At 38.6% G+C, this 10,341-nt stretch overlaps 1 non-coding gene and 1 pseudogene across 1 annotated transcript; one reads left to right on the forward strand and one right to left on the reverse strand.

Moving 5' to 3' along the window:
* Positions 1–394: 394 nt before the first annotated feature.
* On the reverse strand, positions 395–7,879 carry LOC127215287 (alpha-2,8-sialyltransferase 8F-like; annotated as a pseudogene).
* On the forward strand, positions 3,372–3,480 carry LOC127215289 (U6 spliceosomal RNA). The gene has a single exon (XR_007833938.1). It is a non-coding gene; the product is annotated as a U6 spliceosomal RNA (small nuclear RNA).
* Positions 7,880–10,341: the final 2,462 nt, after the last annotated feature.

Here is a 10,341-nt window from a genome sequence, read left to right on the forward strand (position 1 = left end):
ACTCATGATTCAGCCATTCTCATCAGAAAGGGGTCTTTGGCTCAGTTTCATTGCCACTCTGGTTAAAGTGGAAATGGCTATTACCAAGTAGTAACAAGGAAACATTCAAGCGAGTCCCCTGCCTCCAAATCAAATCCTATATCAAGAGGCTTTAAAAATTCTCTCATTTTACTTGACTGAGTCTAATACCATGAGCTCCCATTTTCAGAGAAAGTTGATGACTGGAATGAAGCGGCTAGGGGAGGCTGCAAAGTTACTGGGCAGCTCTGGTCTAGCCAAGTTGGGGAGCTCTTTTGTAACCCTCCACTCTCTGTTCCTTCCTTCTTTAGTGTTTGGTGACACCATGACTCACCTATGCGAGCCTACTTGAAAATCTTCTCATATTAGGGAAACTTTACGGCATTTCACATTTGCCAAAGTGCAGTTTGACAACCCTCCCATATGGAGCTGGAGCATCTGGCTATATTCTTTGGGCATCTGGTGGAAACCACGCTTGGGTAACTTGTTGTCATAGTAGTGGTGACTGAGAGGAATTTTTTCAACAGTCTTAGAGAAAGGCCAGAATCCATAGAGTTTCACGATTCTCCACAGTTCTATGGCGATACTTGCTATCATCAAGCCTGTGGACAAGCGGTAAGCTGTTACCCTTTAGTTTTCCAGAAAGAGCAAGGTGTCTCAGGTATCTAGGGTGGAAGAAGAGGACCTTTGCCTAACTTTAGACTCTTTGAGGGTTTGGTAGACTTTAAAAAGAGATGCCCGTGTTGACCCTGTAGGAGAAAGCTGACAGGGAGAAGGAATGTGTCTCCATAGTTGGAAATATCCTTCAGAAACCTTTCTCTTTCTTCTCGTTCAAGTTCTTGTATCTGCCAAGTTAAAAATAGCAATCATCATCATCACAACAACAATAATAATATCAAAGCAATAATTTTGGTTATATGATGGTCAAAAATACAACCATTTATATCCAATGCATTAAAAAATTCAAATCACTAACTTAGCAACATCGATCCAGCTATGAAGTAAATTTCCAATACCTGATCTCCATTTCTCTTTCCTGATCTCCAGAGTCTTATTAATAGATAGACTTTTCTTCTATTATTTTATATTACAAACCAGTGACATTATATAATGTTGCTTTATCTTTTTAATGCCTTTAAATTTATTTAAACCAAATATCATACCCTATATATATATATATTTAAAAGTTGTAAGTTATAATCTATTATACATACTTAATCACCAAATAGTTTTGTTTAGAAGGCCTATGCCTGCTTGAAAATGTACATGTTATGTTTTGTTATAACTTCCTTCTGACTATTAGGCTATCACCCTCTTATGCTTCACATGACACCTTAGGAAGAACTCTTGCAAGTAAAATTTTCACAATTAACTTTTGGGAAGGCAGTACCCTGTTTTGTTTTCACTCAGAGATTCCTAGAGCAATTTGAGGGAATTTATTCTATTATTAATTATTAGCAGTCTTTACTTTTTGTTGTTGTTTTTTGTTTTGGTTTCTCAAGACAGTTTCTCTGTGTAGCTCTAGCTATGCTGGAACTCACTCTATATACCAGGATGGCTTCAAACTTACAGAGATCAGCCTGCCTCTGTTTCCTGGGTGCTGGGATTAAAGGTATGTGCCCACCACCGCCCAGCTAGCACTCTCTTTTTGACAAACAACAACAACAACAAAACAAACAAACAAACAACCCCCCAAAAAACAAAAAAATGGAGCAAAGTATATGTGGGGTTTTTATGAACAAATGAACATTCTATAACAGTTATGTTACAGAAGCTATAGAAACTATTCTGACTAACAAACTATTGAAAGTGAAAGCCAATGGTACTTTTGTCCCATTGTGCTAGGGCTTCCCCCAAACTCATAAACAACTTTGTCAAAAAAGCACTCACTACTAAGGGGAGGTGTACATAGTATGAAGACTTGAAAGAAAATGGAAGAAATCACATTCCCTATTTGTTAAGTTGAGGATATAACTTCTTCTTTGATTGGAAACATGCAGCTCATGACACTACAAGGACACCTGAGATATTGTGCACACAGCTTGGATGAGATGTCAAACTTTGTAGAGTGTTCTTTTGTGTTTTCTCCAGAAGCTGGCTCAGCTGTGGAGCATGTCAGCCCCTCAGCAGCGAGATAAACATATGAAAGCGATCAGAAAGTGTTCTGATGAGTTATGCAGCTTGTGGGCACTCACTTCAGGGTTATGATGCTGGGATTGACAGTCACAAGATTCGTTTTTTTCTCTCCCAACATCTTCACTAGCATTTCCTGTGATTGGGGGAGGTTACACCTGGAATAAAGGAGGGGAAATTATTTTCAAAATACAACCTATAAAATGTAGATGTACACACAGACACACACACACACACAGATACGACAACTGTTGTCATCTGCAGGGGCAACCAGGTTAGGGCTTCAGATCCGCTCTCATTTTGCACTTGAAAATATCCAAGAGGTAAAGGCTCTAAAATGATGCTTCAACAATTGTACAAAAATCTCATTAAGTGATTTCTAACATTTTTGTTGACATTTGTGGGTATCAAAACCAGAACTGTACAAATCATTCCCTTGCCATGTTTCTGAAGGATTTTCAAGGCTTTTGTTTATTAAAAATGTGATTTAGATTAACCATATTGATATTCTTACAGTGGAATGAACACTATAGACATACAGAACTGGAGGCACTATAAAAACAGTGATAAAGCCTCCCAGAAATAAAACCTACATAGGAACACTAGTATCTTCTGATATCTCTATGGATAACTTTGTCATCAAATTAGGTTACCTAATGAAGGAAATTTGAAGCAATTTTGTCCTGCTGTCCTAAACCTGGAGTACGAATGTTTCATTAGAAAACCATGAAAGATACTAATTTTGATATGTTCCAATCTAAAAGAGAGGGGAATATACTTTTGAAATTTCAGTTGGACCATCCTCTCAAAGGAGGGCATGCGTAGGGGAGCATTGAGTGTACAGCTCACACTCATCTGTGATGTGGATGGGGCTGCAGGACTCTGCTCCATGCCCTATGAAACACAATAATAAATAAAATATACTTCTCACTTTGATATAAAATATACATCGAAAATATGTATTCATTATTAGATAGGGAGGCCACAGAATGACCTTAACAGTAGCCTCCTGTAACAAGTCATCGACACACATTCTTTTGAAGAATCCCAAAGGTGGTTTTGCTATTGTTTGAGACGGGGTATTACTTGGTAGCGCGAGGCTGACTCTAACTCATCCCCAAGTTAGCCTTAAACTCTCAAAGATCCTTCTGACTCAGTCTCCCAACTGTTGGAGACTACATGCAATGAGCCACCATGCCCAGGCTTAAAAGTGGTTTCTAGTGCTTTTTTGGCAGCACATATACTATCATTGGAATGATACAGAGGAAGATTAGGCATGGCCCCTGCAAAAAGGATGACATGCAAGTTCATGAAGCATTCCATAGTTAGAAGAAAAAAGTGGTTTTTAATATAACTAGAAACTTCATGGAAAACATCAGGATATATATGTGTGGGAGACATCCTTTTATATGGATATGTGTAATATATATATATTACTCCAATGTAACAGTATAGCTATAGCATACTATATAATATAGCTATAACCATGTTTGTTCCTTATACACTTAATTTGTAGATTACCAATGTATGAAATGAAAACAAATGTGCAACTTATATGTGTGACCAGAAGGCATAGGCAAAGTAAGTATAGGCTTAAAAACTAAATACATTTTAATGACAGCAACCAAATGTTTTCAGTTTGAATGGCCAAGAAAAGAGTGTGGTTCAGAAAATCCTAGAGTCAGCTAAAGTCCGAACCTGCAAACCCAGGCCTTGTCTTAAAGTTATCAATCAACTATCTATCTGCTGAGACATTTTCTAGACTTTAAGCTAAACTGTTCATTCTATGTAGCCCGATAAAGTAAAATTAATGTTTTTTGCATAATACCACAGATGTTTGGGGAATTTAAGTCTATAAAAGCCTGTTACATGAACCATTATTTATCTTCATTGTGACTCCCACACCACACAAACACTGAGAATGTGAACAAGTGCTAACCATTTCCAATACTGGCCATGGCAATGTGAAACATGAAAAGTGTAAAAATTGTTCTGTCAAGAATACAATGAGTGTTTAGTAATTTCGGGGCCATCAAATTGACGATTGTGTAGTTGTCATTAATATAAATTACTAACATGAGATGAAAAGTGAAGGGGGGAGATTTTTTGAACTTCATTTGTGGTTGCTGTTAATATGTAGAACAAATACTTGTTGGAAATCCCATGGGAACCAAAGGGTCTCAATATAAAAAAAAAATGATGCTCCCAGAACATAAACAAGCAGACATTTGCCGCTTCCCTCTTAAATTACCCCTGGGCAATTTGGTGATTGTTAGCATGAATCACCCACAGAAACTAACTTTAGGTTATTTTCATAAATTACTTTGTACCTTCAGGCAAAACTGCTTTAGACCAGAATTGAGCAGATGAACAATATGAATTTATTTTCAAACTGGAAATCAGTGCTGTGTATGACTATACAATGTCTAGGTCAGCATCTTTCCTAGTGTTACTGAAGAACAAATGCATTCCAGGACAGAGAAATATTCCTCCTAGTAGTGTTTCCAAGGGAACCATTATACCCATCCACAGGCAAAGACTCTTATGGGGTCCTTCAGTCCCAAACCTTTGGCTGCAACTTCACCCAGTTTCTTCTTGCATGTCTTTATGGTACTGATGTGACCACAAGCTGAGGAACTCAGTTGGAGTCCCTGTAACTTCCAGGAAAGCTTCCTGAGTAAACTGTAGATGTTAGCTACAATCACAAAGACAAAGGCAAAACTTGACACATTGTTTCTATTACTCTTTAAAACAGTCAATGGCTCCTTGGTTTCCAAGAAACAACTATGACAAGACTCACCTAAAAGCAGTCAGATTTATCAATTTCCGCCTCCACAGAGAGAGACTTGTTCAGAATTCCCCCATTGCCAACCACTGCACACTGGTTATAGGGGTAGCCTACAAAAAGGCTGGGACTAGTGGGAGAGAAGAGAAACCAGACATGACACACAACTGATTGAAAATTAGGAACTAAGGTTACTATGTGGCTAAGTAGAAGAGATCTAATTCCCAAAGCCCCCAAGGGGTGAAAAAATAAAAAAACAAAAAAACAAAAACAAAAAAAAAAAAACCAAGTACTCATCAGTTGGAGCCCAAACTTTAACTTTCCATGTGTGCCTTGAGGAGAAGAAAAAAGAGAGTAGAGAAAAAGAATCAGAAACAGACATTGGTGGGAGTAAAAAGGAAGCATGGGGTCCAGAGAGATGATGTCTTAAGTAGGAGCATTTGCTGTGAAAGCGAGAAACACATGGGAAAGTAGAGGAGCAAGCTGAAGTAACAGCTCTGGACAGGCAAAACTGGGCTATGACCCAGGCAGGCTGCTCCAAGCACTGCTCAGCCCACAGTTTCTTTCTAGCCACTGAATTAATATGTTCATGATGCATTCCTCTCTATTCAGAAGACCCAGCGCTGTGTCTGGCTTTAATATAAATACTTCCCAGATAGTGAAATCTCTTTCTCATCTTTGAAATTCAAGCTAAGGATGGCTACAGAGTTTTTACTCGATGACTTCTCAGTAAATTCTGCATTTTATAGACAGGGTGAAATGCAATAATGCAAATATGCTCTTTATGGCACACAATACAAAAGATTACTAAGGAAACGCATCTCAGATTAGACCCTCAAAATAATGACTGTTTCTTGGTCAGTGGGGAAGAAATGGCCGTATTGTTTGCGGGAGCTGGTGTTCAGTAGGGAGCCAAAATAAATTACAAACCCTCAATGACCCCCTGAAGTAAACCAGTATTTGGAGGCATTGCTTCACACTATTTTTTAATGGGGGAACAGTTTTATGGCAAGCTGCTCTGAGGCTGGTGGTCCTAGGGTCTGTGGGCACAGAGGAGCAGGGGGAGACCGTGTGGACCATGGGAAGGAGGGCAGAAAAGAGGTCAGCTTCAATCTTATCCCCAGCCATGGGAGGGGAAAGAGGAAACAACACAAGGTGACATTATTTTACTCAGGGTCACTCAGTAGAATTTCTTGTTTGCCAACTAAAGGCAAACAAACAAAAAAAATCAGGATAGTGGGAAATGGGTACAGTTGTTAATATACAGAATTACCAACTTTGTCATTTTCTTATCAGGATGCTGTGTTAGAGACATATGTAAGTAGTATCTCTGAGCTGGACAGCAGAAAACAAGGGAAACATCTGAAAAATGTACCTAGATGGAGAGAGACTGCTTACCACGCATTGCCCTAGCTTCCTACAGCATAGAAATACTTCATTACTAGTCATGGTTTCACTTACTTGCTTTTGCTTTGGATGTTTTTTGTTGTTGTTGTTGTTGTTTTTTAATTTAATTTATTTTTTTTATTTTGTAGTTGGGAATGAAACTCAGAACTTTGCATTTGGCCTCTAAGCTATAGGCCTCCACTCCTTGGTATTTGAAGATAGTCTCATTATGTACCCAGGCTGACCTCAAACTCAGGATCAACCTGCCTCCTCCCTCCCATAAGAATCACACACATGAACTACCTTTTATTCCTTAAACTTTCTTGAGGAACACTTATTTACAACAAACTGCATTCCTTTGTTTATAAAAATTTCTCCATTTTTATGAGAAGCTTTTCTGTCCTTTTAGTCTAGAAAATTTGAAGTATTTTTTGTATCATTTCTTAGTTATCTCTCATTTACTATCAAAAAACTATTCTTTCTCTGAACTGTGACACAAAAATATTGATATAACTCACATGAGCCACAATAAACTAGTTTCTAGAAGTCAAACATCTAACAAAGGGTGAATTAATTATGAAACCATATCTACAGATAGCAAGCTGCATAGATAGAGTAATCTCATCTGATCATGTCAATTTGACCTAATTGCTTTTAAACATCATAAAAAGATGCTTTTTTATGCTTTCAAGACAAACTCTCCCTCAATTTTATACTTGAATTACATGAAAATTACATTTTCTCACTGTGCTAAGCAGCAGAGTATGTATCATTTACTCATGTTTATTTACAGACATGTGCTGAGTGTATTTATGCACTAGGAAATGTTCTAGGAGCTTGGGATACAGCAGTGAACACAGTAGACAATAGACTGTTTTGTAGATGTTATATGAATTGTTCATGAATTCTTAAATAGTGACATCACAAAAGTAAGTCACATAGGGCCTTTTTTTTTTTTTTTTTTTTTTTTTTGGTTTTTACAAGGGATGGGCTTAGTCATCAAAAAGGGACAAAATGAAGAATCTGATCCTAGGCAAAACGTGGTAGTCACCTTTCCATACCGCAGTCAATACAGATCTGAAATGCCATGTCTCAGCTCATTGACTGAAGTGTCAGGGAGAGTGGAAAGCTGAGAACTTATCATTTATGATATAAAGTCTGTACTTAGGGAGCCACACTGCATTCAGAATTGCTTTCACAGGGACTGGGGGTGTAGCCAGTAGTAGAGTCCTTGCCACGTATGGGCAAGGTTCTGGGTTCAATCTCAAGGAGATAAAACATAAAAATAAAAGAACTAGATTCTTGGATTGGCCTGCCAATATACATGTCCCATATGCCATAACAATATGGTAGCCTTAAAATTACTCACTCATTCCTGCAGGTCATAACCTCAAACCACCCCCTTACTTACCACTGGGAACATGTGGAAAATGTTCTCTCGAATAGGAATTTGCTTCTTGCTTTCTGCCTCATAGCTCAAGTTAGTCCCCACCGGCGTATTGTTCTGGGAAACCACTGAAGTACTGAACTGCATCACAACAGGAAGCCAGTTTTGCTCTACAATGGATGAGAATGAAAGTAAGTGAGGAAGACACCAAACATGGTCCCTACAATGGATGCAGCAAAAGAGGATTGGGGCTGTTGCCTTTCAAAAGGAAGACATGCTAGGCACCAACATGACATCACTCCTCTGCAGCCCTGGGTGGGAGGATGGTGACACATGGGGTGCATATCCCTCAGGTAGAAGCCCATTCACAGAGTTAACAGTTCTGAACACATTCACAGAGATTAAAAACTTCTTCGCAATGAGATTGCTAAGAGAAACAGAGAAGAGAATCCATCCCAGTAGTCCCCTTGAGAAGTTTTAATCGCCCAACTGGAAACTGCTCCCAGATAATTTCAAGAGGATGAGCCCATTTCACATAACTTTAGTAAAGAACATTGTTATAGTTGCATTTTTTATTTATTTATTTTCACATTTTGTTTGCATACGTAAGGGTGATTTATTTGTGTATAAGGTTTGGGCACCATTTGAATGCAGTACTCCACGTGGGTGCTGAGGAATCAAACCCAGGTTCTCTGATAAGGCAGCTAGCACCCTTAAGCACTGTGCCATCTCTCTAGCTCTCTCTACTCCTCCCAGTTCCTCACCCTTTCCTGTTACTTCCCCAAGAGCAACTCCCTCCCCTCTGTTGCCCTTAAAAAAGAGAGAAAAGAGCATGCCTCCCTTGGGATATCAACTGAATATGGCTGGGGAACAAGCTCATATTACAGTTGGATGTGGGTCAACCCAATAGAGGGGAAAAGAGTCCTTAGTGCAGGTAAAAGAGTCCGAGACACCCCCAGTCCCATTGTTGACAGTCTTTTTGAAGAACACCAAGCTATACAACCCATACGGTACACACAGAGGACCCGCTCATTCCCCATGCAGGGCTCCATAATTGTCACCCCAGTCTCTGTGCACCCCTATGAGTCCTGCTTGGTTAATTCTACAGGTTGTCTTCTCATGGTGGTCCTTTGCCCATCTGGCCTCACATTTCTTCCATCCCCACTTCTAGGGTTACCCCTGACTCCACCTAGTGTTTGTCTGGTGGTCCTCTGCATCTGCTCTGTGAAGTCTCTGGGTGATGCCCCTAATGACGATAATTGTCTAGCCCTAGTTTTAACTGTATGTTATCATTGAGTTACTATTTTTTGTTTTACCTTTTTAAAAATTTATTACTAAAAATTTATTAATTTAAAAAAATTAATTTAGAAACATCTTATTTTACATATCAATCCCAGTTCCCTGTCTCTCCCATCCTCCCATGTCCTCTACCAACCTCCTTCTCCACCCCATCCACTCCCTAGGGTGAGTGAGGCCTTCCATGTAGCACTATCAAAGTCTGTCACATTATTTGGAGCAGGCCCAAGACCCTTTGTGCTATGGGCTGAGAGAGTATCCCTCATGGGGAATGGGCCTCTATGTCCATCTGTGCACTAGGGATAAATACTTGTTCCACTGCCAGAGGTCCCATAACTTTTATGTTGTTTATGCAATACTTTAGAGATGTAGATGTCAAAAGCATTTCTCTTAGTAATTATTCTAGGATTAATCATTCTGAAATCGGGAGATGCTTCTACTACACAATCCGCTTATCCCCTGAGGTCTGTTCTTTTTTAGTCTATTTGGTTGGAATGCTTAAAGTAACGGAATATGGAAACCAAGCAATCTGATTAGGCTTTTCAACCTTAAGTAGAGTCTGCAAATTTCCTCTCTTTCCTTTTTGTATTTTATGAATAGTACCCATTTTCATTATTTTCATCATTTCATCACTTTCAAACTTGTCCATTTTCCCATATTACTTATGAAATATGCATGCAATTGGAAACTACACACTGCAAAGACAATGTCTCTGGGGTAGGACCTAGCTATGATGAGATAGCCATTATAACTGGTCTTTTCAATACCACATTTATTGTTCTGTCTTGGTTCTGAAGGTACACTTTTCGACACATTCCTACAGAGTTTTATACTTTTGGAGTAACGCAATGCTCTAGCTGAGTCTTCTGGAATTCCATCCTCTGAATTCCACTCACTCTTAGGGTATGGAAAGCGAAGGTAATGTCATTTTGTACCCAAGGTCAAGACTTCCTATAGCAGTCATCAAGTAACTGTTTCATTAAAAACATTATACTCTTCTTATTTTCTGTTAGCTGCTTATTATTTTCTGTCCCTAGGGACTAACATTTCTAGAAGATAGTTCATGGATATAACAACCCAAACAAACAAACAAAACAAAAAACAAGAAAATGAAAAAACAAAGGAAATAAAAATAGTAAGTAGTTTTTAATTATAAACTTAATTTGATAACAATTCTTTTTGTCACTCTGCATTTGAGTATCCTAAGAGAGAGCAATGCAATAAATTTCAGCTTACTTTGGCAAGTAACTTATTAAAGATATTCATGCTTTAAAAAATAGTACAAACCAAAAAATGTTAACCAGGTTCCCCCATTAGTGCTTTTTTGTATTAATAA

This window comes from Phodopus roborovskii, unplaced genomic scaffold (genome assembly GCF_943737965.1).
Source record: "Phodopus roborovskii unplaced genomic scaffold, PHOROB, whole genome shotgun sequence".
Lineage (NCBI taxonomy): Eukaryota > Metazoa > Chordata > Mammalia > Rodentia > Cricetidae > Phodopus > Phodopus roborovskii.